The 18266-nt window shown below is 37.4% G+C and overlaps 1 protein-coding gene and 1 non-coding gene across 7 annotated transcripts in view; one reads left to right on the top strand and one right to left on the bottom strand.

Annotated features, from left to right (window-relative positions):
• The window catches only part of MAST2 (microtubule associated serine/threonine kinase 2), a 199311-nt gene that overhangs the window by 86638 nt on the left and 94407 nt on the right, over positions 1-18266 (top strand). The gene's annotated exons all lie outside the window — the stretch shown is intronic.
• LOC122901526 lies at positions 15464-15566 on the bottom strand. Its single transcript, XR_006383539.1, has one exon. It is a non-coding gene; the product is annotated as a U6 spliceosomal RNA (small nuclear RNA).

Raw genomic sequence — 18266 nt, forward strand, 5'->3', positions numbered from 1 at the left:
TGCTGACTAGAAAATTCTTGACCTATTAAGACTACATTTCTGGGAGAGATTATAAGTCTAATTAGGTTAGGTATTATGCCTTGCTTTGGTGACTTGGCCTAAATAATACCATTTTAGGCCTGTAGGTTTGTTTTGTTTTTAAAACATTAGTAAGATGCTAAACAAAGTTAAATGAACAATAGTGCACCTTAGAAAAGCCACAAAACATTCATGATTGGCTTTGGTCATGAAAGGGAAGAGAACAACTAAATTCCAGTATGGGAAATGAGAAAGTCCAGGCCTGCAATGATGAGGACTTTGTTGGGGCAAGTTGATTATGTAAGTTCTTTTGGCTCATACCATTTATATTAGATATAGCTTTCTGAAATAAGATTTTCACATTTAGAAAGCTATTTTGCATTTAAGCCCATCTGGATATTTTTCAATACATTAAAAAATAGAATCTAGGGGCGCCTGGGTGGCTCAGTGGATTAAAGCCTCTGCCTTCGACTCAGGTCATGATCCCAGGGTTCTGGGATCGAGCCCCACATTGGGCTCTCTGCTCAGCAGGGAGCCTGCTTCCTCCTCTCTCTCTGCCTGCTTCTCTGCCTGCTTGTGATCTCCGTCTGTCAAATATATATATATATATATATATATATATATATAATCTAGAATACCAGACATAGAGGAGTTGATTAACCTTGTTAACAGTGTATATATCTGTGGAAAGAGAATTGAGAGAAAAGAATTGAGAGAAAAATCTCAAAAGCTATTTGCATTTGTTACCAAGCTATGGGAATATTTTATTTTGCTTTTTCTCAATTGGACGAGCTCTGAATAGCTTCCCTTGCCCAGCTTCATGAGGCAGCCCTCCTTTGGCAACTCCTTTCAAATACAATTACTTTTTTGTGGATTTCCGCTCCAATACCTAGAACCTACGCTTAGGAGTTAATTGTAAATAGTGTTTATGTCTCTACTTACTGAGAAAGTTAAGCTCTTCTACTATTCGTTACAACTTAAAGTAATTATCTTCATATTTCTTGAAATGTCATTGCTTTATTTCTTTGAGGCTGTGAGCAGTCCAGTGGAGGTGAAGAGGAGACTAAAGGAGTGAAGAGGTAGCTGAAGCTCCTGTCATGGGGGATGTGTGTGTGTGTGTGTTTTGCTTTGGTGACTTTTATTCTTGGAGTCCCTGGGAATAGTAATCCTTTTGCATTGTTGGCTTACTCATTCGGGCGGTGGAATTAGACATCAGATGTTGGATGAAAGTAAATGCTGGTTGTAAGTAAATGCAGTGATAGGGGGTAGGCAGGGAGGAGTTCCTGGGGCTCAAGGATATGGTGTGTCTAACTTTTGCCCCTGTGAAACTGACATGTGGAACAGTGTCATGTACTTTCCCACTCTGATGCAACTTGATGGTATTTGCCTGGATAAATGCTTCTGGAGAATGTGCTAAAAAGAGATACCACCTGCTACAATAGTAAACCCTTTGTGTGGTATCAGTGGTGCATGATATAGGGCTTTAGTTTCTCTATGGACTTTGAAAATCAGGAAATTTTGGTAGTTTTAAGGACTCTGAAGGCCAGAGTAATAGCTCTATGCTATTATACTTAATAGTGTATCTTCTTCTTCTTCTTCTTTTTTTTTTTAAATTGGGCTTATATAGGAAATGATTCACGTAAGTTCTCTATCACTAGTGAGAATGCTGGAATTGGCAGAGGTTGGCAGGGATAGAACAATAGTCATCACTAATTTCCTAGCAGGACTCATTTTGTTGTTAAGAAATGGATGTATTTTGTCAGTGAGCCATGAGTATGTGGACACAGGACTTGAAAACTGAAATTCTTTGAGAGCTCATTTTGTTACGGTTATTTTTAGAATTGCTGTTGTTATGCTAATTCTTCTCACATTTGTATCTCTCTGGACCTCACAACTACCAATTCACTGTAATCTACTTGGATATCTCAGAAACATTTGAAGTTTAGTATTTGTAAAACTGAAGTCATTGTCTTTCTCAAAAACCTACTCCCCTCATATTCCCTAGCTTACTAAATGGTGTCACTTCCTGATAGAAAACTTGGTTATTCTTATTACCTTTCTCTTCCTTACACCTACAACTCCTTTCTGTTATGTCTCTCAAATATTTCCTCTACTTCTTTCTACTATCACTAGTATGTCCATATCGTCCAAGCCATTGTAATCTCTTGCCTCTGTTTGTTGCCATAACTTCCTAACTGGTCTTTGTCTCGCATTGCTTAGCCCTAGTCTATTACTCCTCTATCACATAGTAACCAGAAAAAGCTTTTTAAAGTACAGATTTGATTACTAGATGTTTATGTAAACTTGTTTAGTGAATTTTTTGTTACTCTTAGAATCATACCTGAAAGTCTTGACATGGCACATAAAACTATCTACACAGTCTGGTTCCTGTCTTTGTCTCCATATTTTGCGCAGTATGTTCCCTCTACCTGGAATGTTTTTTTCTTTCATCTTTACCTTACTAGTTCTTATTTTCTGTCAAGCGTCAGCTTATATCTTACTTCCTTATGAAAAGCTTTTCTGACCTCATCTGTACTGTGCTGTCCTTAGATTAAGTTGGATTTCCCAGAAGTACTTTTGTTCTTTTCTTTCATAGCTTTTTACAGCAGTTGTAAATGAAAAATTACTTATCTGTATTCTCCCATTGTTTGGTCTGTTAGTCTGCTTGGGCTGCCATAACAAAATACGACAGACTTGGTGACATAAATAACAGAAATTGTCACAGTTCTGGAGGGCAGATGTCCAAGACCTAGATGCCAGCAACATTGGTTTCTGGAGAGGGCTCTCTTCCTGGCTTGTAGATACCACCTTCTTGCTGTGTGCTCACATGGCCTTTGGGAGGGAGTCGGGAGAGGAAGGGTAGGGGGTGTGTGTACAAGAAAGATTTTTTTCCTCTTATAAGGCCATCAGTTCTTTGAGATTAGGGCCCCACACTTATGGCTTCATTTAATACTTCCTAAAGACCTATCTCCAAATAGGGCTTCAACATAATGACTTTGGTAGGTAGGTGGGGACATGGTTTGGTCCATAGCAGATGGTAAGCTCCATGAGGTCAGGACATGTTTTGTGGTACAATTCTCTGGTCCTGGGGCCTAGTATAGAGTTCAGCACATAATGGGCAATCACTTATGCCTGTTCCTAGTGTTTGGTTAGCCTGGAACAAAAATACAAATGGAGGTATAAAGTTGGAGTTTTACATAATGCTAACAAACTGTAAAATAAAATACGTTCTATTTTCCTATCCTGAAAAATATAGTTTTATAATAACAAATTACAAAAAAAATGTGTGAAGCTATTGATTAAAAAAAATAAACCAGGCAGATGTTGTGGCCAGTTTAGAGAAGTAGAAGAAGCATAGCTTTATCTGTATAAGGAAATGTTGAAATATATTTGTAAATGCTTACAAAGCTGATTTTTCTGTGGGGAGAAGGGAAGTCCATTGAACCTCAAATTTACAGAATTTATTTATAAACTCTAAAGACAAGAACTGTTTGTGTGTCAGTATCAATTATATATAATTTACAGAGTTGTAAAATAGCTCAAAGGCAATAAAAGGCTAGAACAAATCATGTATTCTCTAATACATAGTTTTCCATCAGAAGATTGTTATGTTTTCTTTGATTATACCAATTTTCCTTACAGTCCTTACCCTTTTGATCTAAAGCAATCTCAAATATTATTTTAATCACAAAACAGGGCTGGTCTTAAGTTTGGCTTGGTTATTTACATGGGATAGAAATAATGTTAATTTTCCATATAGATCTTTTTAATTTGCTTTGCTGGAGAATTTATAAATCTCAGATTGAACTTTTAAAAGTCCCTATTATTTGTATTTTGAGGCTAGAAAGCCAAGCTAAAGAAATGCTCTATCAGATTTCATCTGCAGTACCTATAAAGTTGGGTGAATACTTTTCTCAATATCCCCCGAATGTCCTAAGGTCCTAGGCCTTCCAGGAAGTGACCTTCCTTACCTTCTAGAAGGCTGAATCCTGGAAAGCTAGGAAACACGGCAATTTTCCTGGGAGGGTTTCACTGGTACTGGCCCCATAAAGCCAACTGTATTTTCTTAGAAGTGGCTTAAATAAGTAAGTATCATTCTCAAATAGGACATTTCAAGCAAATTCTTTTTTTTGGGAGGGATCGGCAAATCCTTTGTTGTATAACTTTTTACAATGATGTTTTAAGGGCATTTAATAAGAAAATTCAGCAAGACTCAGATCTCACGGGCGGGGGGAAGAGTCTTTGAAATCAGATATGATTCAGGAATGTTGCATTTTACAGAAGCAAAGGGTAATACATTTTTTAGGGTTTAATAGCTTAAGAAGGAAGAGATCAGGCTTCCTTCTATATCTAGAAGACAGTATTAAGGCAATATTCCAAACAAATAACTATAATCATCTCTCATTAGTTCATTTAGGCCTGTGTAATTAATTCTCATTTAACTGGATCTAGTTTAATGGTCCGCTTCTCAACTAAAAAGGGTTCTGGAAATTCTGACTCAGTCCCCTGGAATGGTCTGGAAGTTGTCCAGTTGTCCAAGCAATGGCTTTAGAACTGTCCCCAAGAGCCCATTCTTTCAAGTGCCAGTAGTTTGAGATACCTGCTACAGTCCTTTTCCAGGGGGCTCTGAGACAATCCTTTGTTGAAAACACAGACTCGGACTTCTAGTTTGATAGCAGATCATTCAGACTAGCATCTGTGTAAAACAAAATCTCTCTGTGGGTGACAGAGACTTAAAATAGCTGTGGTCAGTTTCTTACTGGTGATTTTTAAATGTGAAAGGTCTAATGAGAGTTCATAACAAGAATAAGGCAACTAACCAGGGAATTAGGTTGTTTCTGGGGCATACAAAACAAGGATGTTAGAGCTAATTCAAAAATATTTTAGTAAAACATCACTAAGAGTAGTTCTTTTCAGAGAAGACAGTAAATATAATAGCTGATTTATAAAACATGAACATAATTATTACAGAAGAAAAAATCCTGATATATAGCATATGATAATCTTATGGTATAATGTATATATCAAAACTTTATGAAGGATCTCAAGTAAAAAGATTTAGTGAGTCAGAAATAAGTCCTAGATACCTATATTTTTTTTTTTAAAGATTTTATTTATTTGACAGAGAGAAATCACAAGTAGATGGAGAGGCAGGCAGAGAGAGAGAGGGAAGCAGGCTCCCTGCTGAGCAGAGAGCCCGACGCGGGACTCGATCCCAGGACCCCGAGATCATGACCTGAGCCGAAGGCAGCAGCTTAACCCACTGAGCCACCCAGGCGCCCCGAGATACCTATATTTTTTAATAAAACTACATTGACCTAGAAGATTCAAATTTTAAAAGTAGGCTTGTTACCAAGTAAGCAGCTTATTTATTTTTAAAAGTTTATTTATTTAAGTAATCTCTACTCTTAGTGTGGGGCTCAAACTGAAATTAAGAGTAGCACGCTCTTCTGACTGAGCCAGCTCGGTGCTCCCCCGAAACAACGCATTTTAAATAATAAAATGCTAGATTCAAATTTTAAAAGTAAGATTGTAACCTAGTAAGCATTTTAAATAATAACCAAAATTAAGACTGAAAACGGTAAACTCTTATTTCCTAAAATGTGGCAAAACACTATCTGGGGGTGCCTGGGTGGCTCAGTGGGTTAAGCCACTGCCTTTGACTCAAGGTCATGGGATCAAGCCCCACATCGGGCTCTCTGCTCAGTAGGAATCCTGCTTCCCCCTCTCTCTCTGCCTGCTGCTCTGCCTACCTGTGATCTCTCTCTCTGTCAAATAAATAAAAATCTTTTTAAAAATATTTAAAAAATAAACAAAACACTATCTGAACTCATAAACAGAAATATTATACATAATGAGGGTATTGGCAGATCTCTGGGAGCTTCCCAGAAATTATACAATTTCTAGTAAATTTATACTAATTTTGCCTGTATGGATTTAAACTAGGGAGGGATGAGTGTCTTTTCCGATTTGAGAAGTTTTCCCACGAGACTCATCAAAAGTAAATATCAAATAAATCTATTTCTAATACCTCTCTAAAAACTTGAAAGAACACTTTGTGGTTTTTCCAGGAATGCTCTGGAATATCTCAAAGATAGTTTTAGTTACTAAAGATATACTGGAATTTTATTGTTTCCTATATCTAGGATCAGATTTTGGGAAGACAAAACTTCAGAGTTGTCAGTGAAAATAATTAAGATAGGAGCATTAGTGCTTGAGAAACAATACCCAGTTACTTAAGCAAGGTGACAATAAAACACTTCATTTTTGTTTTGTTTTGTTTTTAAAGATTTTATTTTTTTGTCAGAGAAGTGAGAGAGAGAGAGATAGCACAAGCAGGGGGAGTGGCAGCCTGAGGGAGAAGCAGGCTTCCTCCTGAGCAAGGAACCTAACATGGGGCTCCTGAGCCGAAGGCAGATGCCCAACGAATGAGCAACCCAGACACCTCCCAATAAAATACTTTAAAAGGCAAAAGATTTATGCAATCTGAAGAGAAACCAAAGTATGCCCAATAAAATACTTTAAAATAAACATAGAACGGGGCGCCTGGATGGCTCAGTGGGTTAAGGCCTCTGCCATTGACTTGGGTCATGGTCCCAGCTTCCTGGGATGGGCCCGTTTTGAGCTCTCTGCTCAGCCGGGAGCCTCCTTCCTCCCCTCTCTCTCTGCCTGCCTCTCTGCCTGCTTGTGATCTCTGTCTGTCAAATAAATAAATAAAATCTTTTTTTTAGATTTTATTTATTTATTTGACAGACAGAGATCACAAGCAGGCAGAGAGGCAGGCAGAGAGAGAGGGGAGGAAGCAGGCTCCCGGCTGAGCAGAGAGCCCGATGCGGGCCTCGATCCCAGGACCCTGAGATCATGACCTGAGCCGAAGGCAGCGGCTTAACCCACTGAGCCACCCAGGCGCCCTAAATAAATAAAATCTTAAAATAATATAAAATAAACATAGAAGTTAACAAAATTTGAAGAATCACAGCTTTTTTCATGAGGAGCCTTTGTTTTCTTAAATAATTAAGGACATACTAAGTCAGCGTAAAGCAAAAAAAATTATTCTAGTAAGACAAGAACTATTTACTCTCTGGACATAATACACAGAAAGAAAAGAATAACCTTTAATATTGTAGGTGAAGGCAATAAACCGTAAACCAAAGAGAGTTAGCCCATCAAAAGCCAGCAAACTTAGTTAAGATTTTAAGCAGTTCAAAGCTTCTCAGACTCATGGCATGGTATTATAAACCATGGCAAACAAAATTCACATTATAAATTCTGTTCATTCTTTTCTTTCGTATTCTGTAACATATTTATACTCTAATTGAGGACAGTTCTTAGGGGGTCATCAAGGTCAGGTTTAAATTTAAAATAATGCTGAAATGATACTGACATGCAGTGCATTTATCATTGCTGGTTTCAAATGAATCAATAAGTAAACATTTATAAATGTCTCAGACTGTCCAGCCAATCACAGTCAACCCGTAGAACCAAGAGAGTTATTTATTTATTTATTTTCCAAGAGTTATTTATTTATTTATTTCCAAGATGTTTTGAGGTACTAAGTTTTGGGATTGTTTGTTAAGTAGTGTTTTGGTCTGGATGTTTGTGTCCTCCCAAAGTGCATATGTTGAAGCCTGTTTCCCAATCTTCTGGTATATGGAGGTGGGGCCTTTGGGAGGTAGACCACAACAAACAATGTTATTACCCAAAAATATAACTGGTGTCCTTGTGCAGTCAATTCTCATTTCTCCTCTTGGCTCCAGGCAACCACTGATCTGCTTTTTGGCACTATATATTAGTTTGGCCTGTGGCAGAATTTCATACAGTATCTGTTCTTTTGTAATAGGGTTCCTCATGTTTCAGTACTCCTGTTCATTTTTTTTTTTTTAAAGAGAGAGAGAATGTGCACATGCTGGGGGTGGGGGGGGAGGGGCAGAGGGAGGGAGAGAATCTTAAGCAACCTCCCCGCCCAGTGCCAGTCCCACACAGGGCTTGATTTCACAACCTGGGCGGAAATCAAGAGTTGGATGCTTAATCGACTGAGCCACCCAGGTGCCCCTGCTCCTGTTCATTTTAATGCTTAGTTTAGTATTTTTCTTGTGTAAATATACCACTATTTGATGGTTATTTGGGTTGCTTCCTGTTTTTGGATATTATGAATAAAGCTGCTATGATTATTCATGTAGAAGTCTTTTTATGGACATACGCCACTTTTGCGGGGTTATATACCTGAGAGAGGTCAGGCCATGAAAACAGTATCTTAATCACTGTTTCCACCAGTGGGAGTAACTTAGCCATAAACAAACCTAAAACAAAACCTGACTGTATAAGGGAAAAATAAATTTATAAAGGTAGAGTCAGCAAACTTCAGATAACCACTTCAGATTTACCTCTGGAAGTCAAGAAAAGACATTCCTGGGCAGCCCCCATGAGATATACTTCTCTCTGTGGCTCTGTGAGGTGAATCCATTGGGCATTTTGGTGGAGGACTTCCAGTACTTTTTAACAGGTAATTTTCTAAAAAAGATAAAATCATGGCTCTTATCAATGAAAATGAAATGAAACATTTAAAGATATAAAATGAAAACATTTAAAGATTAAAAAAACCCTCATCATTAACAAGTGAACCACACTGATGTTATACCAGTATCAATTTTTTTCCATTATCAATTTTTATGATTGAAAGTTAACAAAATATTAAGGATCATAATTTAATTAATGTTGTCACCATCTAGGTATTCATCTGTTTGAGCAGTAAAGTAACACCAAACAATTATTTATTATTGTTATTGAATGTTCTATACTTTTCCTTGCCTTTATTTCAGCAAAATCATTGTTGTAATTAAGATTTCTAAAAATAAATGGTCTTGGGGTGCCTGGGTGACTCAGTTGGTTAAGCATCTGCCTTCAGCTCAGGTCATGATCCCAGGGTCCTGGGATTGAGCCCTGAATCAGCGGAGATCCTGCTTCTCCCTCCCCCTGGCCCTGCCTGCGCTCCCCTACTTGTGCTCTCCCTCTCTCAAATAAATAAATAAAATCTTTTAAAAATATGGTGTTATCTTTATGCCAATTATATCTCAAGAAAAGTGGGAGAAAAGAATGCTAAATAATTCATTAATATTTCATCTTATATATTGAAATTATATTTTGAATATATGATACTCAAATAAAATATATTAAAATTTTAAATTGTGTTATTTTGACAATATTGTATGAAATTAACAAACTTACTTGAGCCATTTTTTTTTCTTACATTATTTTTAAAAAGTTATGTTCTCACTAAAGGGCATTCTGCTGCCATGATTTCACACATCAAACTTTGTAATGGAGTTTCATAAATTACTGTTGTCATAGGAGATATTACACAATGTTTTAATATCATCTTATAAGTTGTTATCTCTGTTACTACAATGTCACCCTTTCTTAAAAGCATTGTCTAAGGCCATGTAACAGTTCTTAGGATCTTTCATCATTTCACTGCTGGGATGTTATAAAGAAAAGCAAAAGTAGCAGCATGTTCATGAAAAATCTTAATCTGTGATGGCCTCAGAGTAGTCTGTAGAAATCAGTTTGAGATTATTTGGTGGTAAATCTTCTTCATGGTCATGTATGGCGAACATAATATAAGGTGGCTCCTATGCAGTCCTCCTCCTCTTGGTGTTCATGCTGTTGTATATTCCTCCTCCTGAGTGTGGACAGTACCTGTGGTTTGCTTCTAACCAATGGAATATAGTATAGGTGATGAGATATCGCTCCTGTGACTATATTATGGTATATAAGACTTTGCCTAGTTAGTGGACTCCCCATAGAGACCATACTGGTTTGAGAAAGTAAGCAGCAGCCTGTTGGGAAATAATACAACCCGGGTGATGCTGTGATTATAGCCTTGTGAGACCCTAAGCAGAGGACCTAGCTAGGCTGTGCTTGAATTTTTGACTCACAGAAACTGTGAACTAATCAGTGTTTATTTTAAGTAGCTACATTTGAAGGAATTGGTTACTCAGTAGAAAATGAATATGTGAGGCAGATGTACTTTTCACATTTTCTTTTATTTCCTTATATCGCAATGTCACTTTCCTTGTATTTGCTATATGGAAATTCTTCTGATTAAAATATTTTTTTAGTCTTTTAAAAAGTGAAAGAACCCAACTGCCAAACAGATTTCTTTTGTTTTTGTCCTCCCTCATCAAATGATAAATGTTAAGTGTATGTGTAAGTTTATTTAAAAAAAAAAAAATCACATAATTCTTTTTTTTCTTTTAAAGTCCTTTGAGGTTGGTTTCCTTTCAAAGATTTTATTTATTTAGTTGAGAGAGCATGAGAGAGGAGAAGGTCTGAGGGAGAAGCCAACTCCCTGTGCAGCTGGGAGCCTGGTGTGGGACTCGATCCCGGGACTCCAGGATCATGACCTGAGCCGAAGGCAGTAGCTTAACCAACCAAGACACCCACGCACCCCAAATCACATAATTGTTCAAAATGGTTGTGCCATTTTATACTCCCACTAGTGATACTGAGAATTCTAGTTGACCCACATCCATGCTAAAACTTGTTATGGTCAAACTTTAAATTTTAGCCATTCTAGTGGGCGGGTGGTGGTATTGCATTGTAGTTTTAACTTACATTTACCAGATGAAAAATGATGTTGAGCATGTTTTTCATATATTTATTAGCTATTTGTATATCTTCTTTGGTGAAATGTGTATTCAAATCTTTTGCTCACTTAAAAAAATAAATTGGTTTATTATTATATAGTTGTAAGAGATATTTATATATTCCAGATACAGATTTTTTTTTGTCAGATGTGTTGTGACTATTTTCCTCTAGTCTATGGCTTACCTTTTCCTTTGGAAGTACATGGAATAGTATCTTTTAAAAAGCATAAGGTTTTAGTTTTGATGTTCAGTTGTGAGTTATTTTTTTATTATTTATTAATTATATATATATATTTTAAAGATTTTATTTATTTATTTGACAGAGAGAGATCACAAGTAGATGGAGAGGCAGGCAGAGAGAAAGAGAGGGAAGCAGGCTCCCTGCTGAGCAGAGAGCCCGATGCGGGACTCGATCTCAAGACGCTGAGATCATGACCTGAGCCAAAGGCAGTGGCTTAACCCACTGAGCCACCCAGGCGCCCTATTAATTATATATTTTAAAAAGATTTTTATTTATTTATTTGACACAGAGAGAGAACACAAGTAGGCAGAGAGAGAGGGGAGAGCAGGCTCCCAGCTGAGCAGAGAGCCTGATGTGGGGCTCCATCCGAGGACCCTGAGATCATGACCTGAGCTGAAGGCAGGTGTCCCAAGTTTTTATTTTTTACTGTGAGTTCGATTTGTGAGTATTTATCCTCTGTCCAAGAAATTCTTGCCTATCCTGAGATTATGCAGATTTTCTCCAGTGTTTTTTATTTTTTTATTTTTTAAAGATTTTATTTATTTATTTGACAGAGAGATCACAAGTAGGCAGAGAGGCAGGCAGAGAGAGAGGAGGAAGCAGGCTCCCAGCTGAGCAGAGAGCCTGATGTGGGGCTCCATCCGAGGACCCTGAGATCATGACCTGAGCTGAAGGCAGGTGTCCCAAGTTTTTATTTTTTACTGTGAGTTCGATTTGTGAGTATTTATCCTCTGTCCAAGAAATTCTTGCCTATCCTGAGATTATGCAGATTTTCTCCAGTGTTTTGTTCTAGAAGTTTTTGTAATTTTAGCTTTTATGTTTGGGTCTTAATCCTTTTTGAATTAATTTTTTTAAGTTTTAAAAATTGTGATAAGATACATATAACATAAAAATTTGCCACTGAATTGTATACATTCTCAGGTATACAATTTAATGGCATTAAGTTCATTCACAATGTTGTGCAACCATTACCACTGTATTTCTAAACTTTTTTATCATCCTAAGTAGAAACTTTTTAACCTTTAAGCAGTAATTCCGCATTGTCTCCTTTTCCTAGCCTCTGGTATCTCTATTCTACTTTCTGTCTGATGTATTTGCCTATTATAGGTATTTAATGTGAGTAGAGCCACACTATATTTGCCTTTTTGTCTGGCTTCTGTCACTTAGTATATTTCATTTTGTCTGTATCTTAAGTTTTGATAAGATATTTTATGAACTTTTAAAAAAGATTTTATTTTATTTTTAAAAAAAGATTTTATTTATTCATTTGACAGAGAGAGCGCACAAGCAGAGGGAGCAGCAGAGGGAGAGGGAGAAGCAGACTCGCCGCTGAGCAGGGAGCCCGACATAGGGCTTCATCCCAGGACCTGGGATCATGACCTGAACCAAAGACAGATGATTAACTGACTGAGCTACCCAGGCACCCCAGTTTTATTTATTTGAGAGAGAGAAATAGAATGAGTTGGGAGAGGGGTGGGGGGGCAAGGGAGAGAATCCCAAGCACACGCCACATTGAGCACAGAGCCCATCTTGGGGCTCAATCTTAAGGACCCTGAGATCATGACCTGAGCCAAAACCAAGAGTAGGATGCTTAACCACCTAAGCCACCCAGGCACCACTGAATTTTTTTTTGTAAGTTATCCATCTTATATATTACTGGCATAGGTTGTTCATGGCATTCTCATTCTTTTATTGCCTGTTGAAGTATTGCAATAACCCATCTTTTATTCCTAAGAACGTAATTTGTGTTTTCTCTCCTTTGCTTTTTGATTCGTCTTACTAGGATTTTTTTTTTCTTTTAAGTAAACTGTACACCCAACATGGGGCTTGAACTCATGACCCTGATATTAAGAGTTGAATGCTGTGCCAATTGAGCCAGCCAAATGTCCCTGTCTTACAAAGATTTTTATTAATTTTATTAATAGTTTCAAGGAACCCACTTTTGGTTTTGTTCATTTTTTCCTATTTTCTGTCATTGATTTCTTCTTCTTTTTAAAAACATGTGCTTAAACCATCAAGGCAGCTTCTAGAGTTTGTGACTATGCTCTTCTATCCTCCTTCCCTTTTTTTAATTGAAGTATAGTTGACAGTGTTTCAGTCATTGATTTCTGTTTTTGCTTTATGTATTCTTGTATTTTGAATTTGCTTTTTTCAGTTTTTAATGTAGAGGCATAAGTTAGTGATTTTTAGATCTTTTTATTTTATTTTATTTTTTAAATTTATTTGACAGACAGAGATCACAAGTAGGCAGAGAGACAGGTAGAGAGAGAGAGAGAGAGAGAGAGGAGGAGGAAGCAGGCTACCTGCTGAGAAGAGAGCCCGATGCGGGGCTCGATTCCAGGACCCTGGGATCATGACCGGAGGCGAAGGCAGAGGCTTTAACCCACTGAGCCACCCAGGCACCCCAGATCTTCCTTTTTTTTTTTTTAAAGATTTTATTTATTTATTTGACAGAGAGAAATCACAAGTAGGCAGAGAGGCAGGCAGAGAGAGAGAGAGGGAAGCAGGCTCCCTGCTGAGCAGAGAGCCCGATGAGGGACTCGATCCCAGGACTCTGAGATCATGACCTGAGCCGAAGGCAGCGGCTTAACCCACTGAGCCACCCAGGGGCCCCCAGATCTTCCTTTTTTAACGTAAGCATTTAAAGTTATAAATTTCCATTTAAGCACTCCTTTAGCTGCATACTCTAATGTTTGTTATGTTGTATATTAATTTAATTGAATCTAAATTATTTTCTAATTTCCTGTGTCATTTCGTCTTTCACCTATAGATTATTTAGAAGTGTGACTTAATTTTCAAGTGTTGAGGAATCGTGTAGGCTTTTTTAAAAAATTGCAATTGATTTTGAGTTCTGTCGTGTTCAGTTAACATTACTTTATAAGATTTCAGTCTTTTGAAATTTCTTGAGACTTCTTTTGTGTCCTAGTTTGTGGTCTTTCTTGATGAACGTTCAATGTGTGTTTGATTAGCTGCCCTGAGCTCTTACCTGTGCCTTCTCAGTTTAGTGGAACTACTGTCTTTTGCTTGCACTATAGCTCTCTGTGCCACTGTAAGAAAATTGTTCCCAAGCAGAGGGTAGGGACAACTGGGATGCCTCTGCATTTGAGTTTCCCTTTTTTCTGGGTTTGCATTTTTGTATCACCTTTTCCCAGTGCCTGAAAACTACTGCCTCAAATATTTTGTCTGGTTTTATGGGGGTTTGTAGTAGAATGGTTAGTTTTGTTTCCATAACTGTGTCATAGTTGCAGGTGAAAATTTGACAATTTTAATGCCTAAAATTGAGAGTTTTTTCTTCATTTTCTCGTAAGTCAGAACCTGTATTTCGTTTCAAGTTAATGATGTTCTCATTTCTTCTTCCTCATTTTCCTCTTCAAGTAACTCAGTAATATATATAATGAAGTTGTTTAACATGACTTTTGTTTCTGTTATGATGTATAGAACTTAGTCATATTTATATTTTTAAAAAGTTAGGTGTGATTTTTTTCCCTCGCTTTATCATCAGTAAAATTAATAATTTCATTTAAGTCTTTATTCTTGTCAATGACCACTCAATTCATCATTTTTTATCCAGCTTAAATGTTTAGCCATTTTAGTGACAAATTTCCGTATAATTTACATTAAACCTATAAATATTTCTTTGTCTTCTGTGATTACTTCACTGTTAAGCCACAAGAGAAAAAAAAAAACACCTTTTCATTTGGCTAAATATTGGATAGATAATATTATTTTAAGAACAATTATACCTGCTTTCTATACTGACATTTGCTTCCTTTCTTTGAATATAATGGCTAATTTCCTGTTTATTGACTTATCTTTACTGCTGATAATTTTAGGTGTGCTTTCTGGATGTGGTGAAGTCCTGTTCATTTCATTATTTTTTGTTTTTCTTTTTAAGATTTTATTTATTTATTCATTTATTTGAGAGAAAGAGATAGATAGATAGTGACAGACATAGCAAGAGAGAGCACATGTGGGTGGGGAGGAGAGGGAGAAGCAGGCTCCTGCTGAGCAGGGAGCCCGGCATGGGGCTTGATTCCAGGACCCTGGGATCTTGACTTGAGCTAAAGGCAGAAGCTTAACCCACTGAGCCACCCAGGTGCCCCATTAGTTTTGTTTTTTAATTTAAGCAACTTATTTATAGATTTTCTTTTTCTTTTTTTTTAAATTTATTTTTTATTTTTATTTAAAAAATATTTATTTATTTGAGAGATAGAGAAAGGAAGAGTGCACAAGTGAGAGGGATAGAGGCAGAGGGAGAGAGAATCTCAAGCAGACCCCGTGCTGATCATGGACCCCAAAACAGGGCTTAATCTCACGACTCTGAGCAAAATCTGAGCAAAAACCAAGAGTCAGATGCTTAACCAATTGAGCTACCCAGGCATCCCAATTTCTTTTTCTTAAGCTCCACTTTCCTGCTTTTCTATCTCTGTCATGATCATAGCTTGTACTCATTATTATAATGATCTTTAGGATTTAAAAATAAAATGTAATTGTGTTCAGAGAGTACCAACTTTGAATATGTGTTTTTTTCAGTTTCCAAAAATATATTACAAAATATAAAAATACAGAACACTTCATGAATTTGTGTGCCATCCTTGTTCAGGGGCCATGTTAATCTTGTATTATTACAATTTTAGTATATGTGCTGCCCAAGTGAGCACAAGTTTGAATATATTTTTATAAAAAAAATCAAGTGTTAAAAATGGAAAATTTTCATGCTTCCAAAGTTATATTTGTTTTTATTTTTATAAGATTTGTTTATTTATTTTAGAGAGAGAGCATGAGAGCACAAGCAGGGGAGAGGGAGAGAGAGAATCTTAAGCAGATATCCTTCTGAGAGGAGCCCCATGTGGGGCTCAATTTTATGACTCAAGGTCAAAATCAAGAGTTGGACACTAAGCCAACTGAGTCACCCAGGTGCCCCTATTTTTATTTTTAAATATTTGAAATTATTGAGGTATCTGGGTGGCTTAGTCAGTTGAGTGTCAGACTCTTGGTTTTGGCTGGGTTGGTCTCAGGGTCGTGGGATTGAGCCTCAGGGCTCTGCAGTCAGTTGGGAGTCTGCTTAGGGTTCTCTCTCTCTCTCTCTGACCTGCCCCCTGCTCATGTACTCTCTCTCTAAAATAAAAAAATCTTGGGGTGCCTGGGTAGCTCAGTGGGTTAAAACTGGGTCATGATCCTGGGGTCCTGGGATCGAGCCCCACATCAGGCTCTCTGCTCAGCGGGAGGCCTGCTTCCCCCTGCCCCCACCTCTCTGCCTGTCTCTCTGCCTACTTGTGATCTCTCTCTGTCAAATAAACAAATAAAAATCTTTAAAAAAAAAAAAGCTTAAAAAAATTAAGCTAAATTAATGGGCATCTGGGTGGCGCAGTGGGTTAGGCCTCTGCCTTTGGCTCAGGTTGTGATTCCAAGGTTTTGGGATCAAGGCCTGCATCAGGTTCTCTACTCAGTGGGGAGCCTACTTCCCCCTCTCTCTCTGCTTGCCTCTCTGCTTGCTTGTGATCTCTGTCAAATAAATAAGTAAATCTTTAAAAAAATTTTAAGCTAAATTAAAAATTTTGTCATTTTTAGATAAATCTACGTATGTATTTTTAGAAAAAACTTTTCAGTCTTAGCATTAACTGTACAATTGTCATATAAAAAATTAGTCTATGGCTTTACATATGTTATGTGTAGACCTGCACAAAAATAAATTTACTAGTACTATGAATTAATTCGGCAAAATGTTCCTCAGCTGCCATGTGCTCTGTTACTGAGTACTGAGCCAAATGGTGGATACTGGCTAAATGACAGATATCTTTCAAACCATGGATTAGAACAGAAAGAAATCAAGTAAATAGTTAATTTGGCTGTATTAGGAACCAGCATTTGTATTAGACAAGAAATCTGTTATATTCATGTTACCTGAGAGGAGGAAGGATTTGACAGGTTAATTAATTTGTCTTTTTCCTTTTAAGGCCCTTTGCTGTTAAAATATTTTATAATCTCAACAGAGTTCTTTTTTTTTTTTTTTAAGATTTTATTTATTTATTTGACAGAGAGAGATCACAAGTAGGCAGAGAGGCAGGCAGAAAGAGAGGAGGAAGCAGGCCCCCTGCCGAGCAGAGAGCCCGATGTGGGGCTTGATCCCAGGGCCCTGGGATCATGACCCAAGCTGAAGGCCGAGGCCTTAACCCACTGAGCCATCCAGGCACTCCGTCAACAGAGTTCTTTAAGAAGCTTGTTGCTTCACAGTCTATAATAGCAATCTGACATGGCTGTCTTCTTAAAATATACATAGGAAGAAAAAAAATACATAGGAAGAAAGATGTGGGCAAGTGTTTTCCTGGGGTTTGAACAGTGTAAATAGTAAGAATGAATTTTTAGGGTTCCACTTTGTCAGTGCAGTATTCCAGATCACAGGTGGGACAGAGGCAACCCATTTCTTTAGGGAATTTATATTTTGCGTTTGTGGTTTTGCAGAACTACTAAAGTGAGTAGCCCATGGCAGGGACCTTTCTTGTCTGGCTGTAAGGATGGTAACACAGTCAATAAATAGTTGTTGTGTGAACAAACAAGAAGAGGTTGCTGTTTGATTTTCCATACCTCAAGTTGTTGGGTGCTCTCCAATCCTGGGGAAATGTTAAGCTTTTGTAGTGCTGACAAAGCTACAGGGATATTGGCACGAATGCAAGTAAGTTTAAAGAAAGTGCTCTGTGTGGAGATACGTTAAACTCTATGAGTAAGGGTGATACCTTCGTTGGGTCAGATGAAGAACATAATATACAATTCCATTCTCTAAAATTCAAATATTTTCTAACCTTTAGCATTATTTAAAGAGCTCCATGCTCTCTCACCTCTCCCAATTTATTATTGCACAGCAGGCTAGAGAGAAATGTATTTGCTATTGTCAGAATCTTCTGCTGAAAGGTATTTATAGCACAGAGGTTTATAACATTGATTCTAGAGATTACTTCAGTTCACCAACTTGGCTGAGCACAGGAATACTTCTGGCTAGCATAATTCATCTATAGGATAACTAGGTGCAGATATATCGAGGAAAGGTATATTCCCCTTTCACACCCCTTTAAAGATTTTAACCTCTTTGTGTTTGTGTGTGTGTTTTAACAATGGGAATAATAATAGCACACGTATCATAGGACTGTGATGATGAGGACTACCTCGGTATTATGTGTAGAGTGCTTAGAATAAAATCCAGTACATAATAAGTACTTGTAAATACTTATAATAATAAGTACCTTATAAACATTGGTCGCTGTTATGTCATCATAAGGAAAATGAGCTTGAGTTTTAGAGAATGGATTGTATTGAGTAGAAACTTAGGGCCTGGCCTTAATTAACTGCATGGCTTCAGCTTGGCC

Source organism: Neovison vison, chromosome 2, assembly GCF_020171115.1.
Source record: "Neovison vison isolate M4711 chromosome 2, ASM_NN_V1, whole genome shotgun sequence".
Classification (NCBI taxonomy): domain Eukaryota; kingdom Metazoa; phylum Chordata; class Mammalia; order Carnivora; family Mustelidae; genus Neogale; species Neogale vison.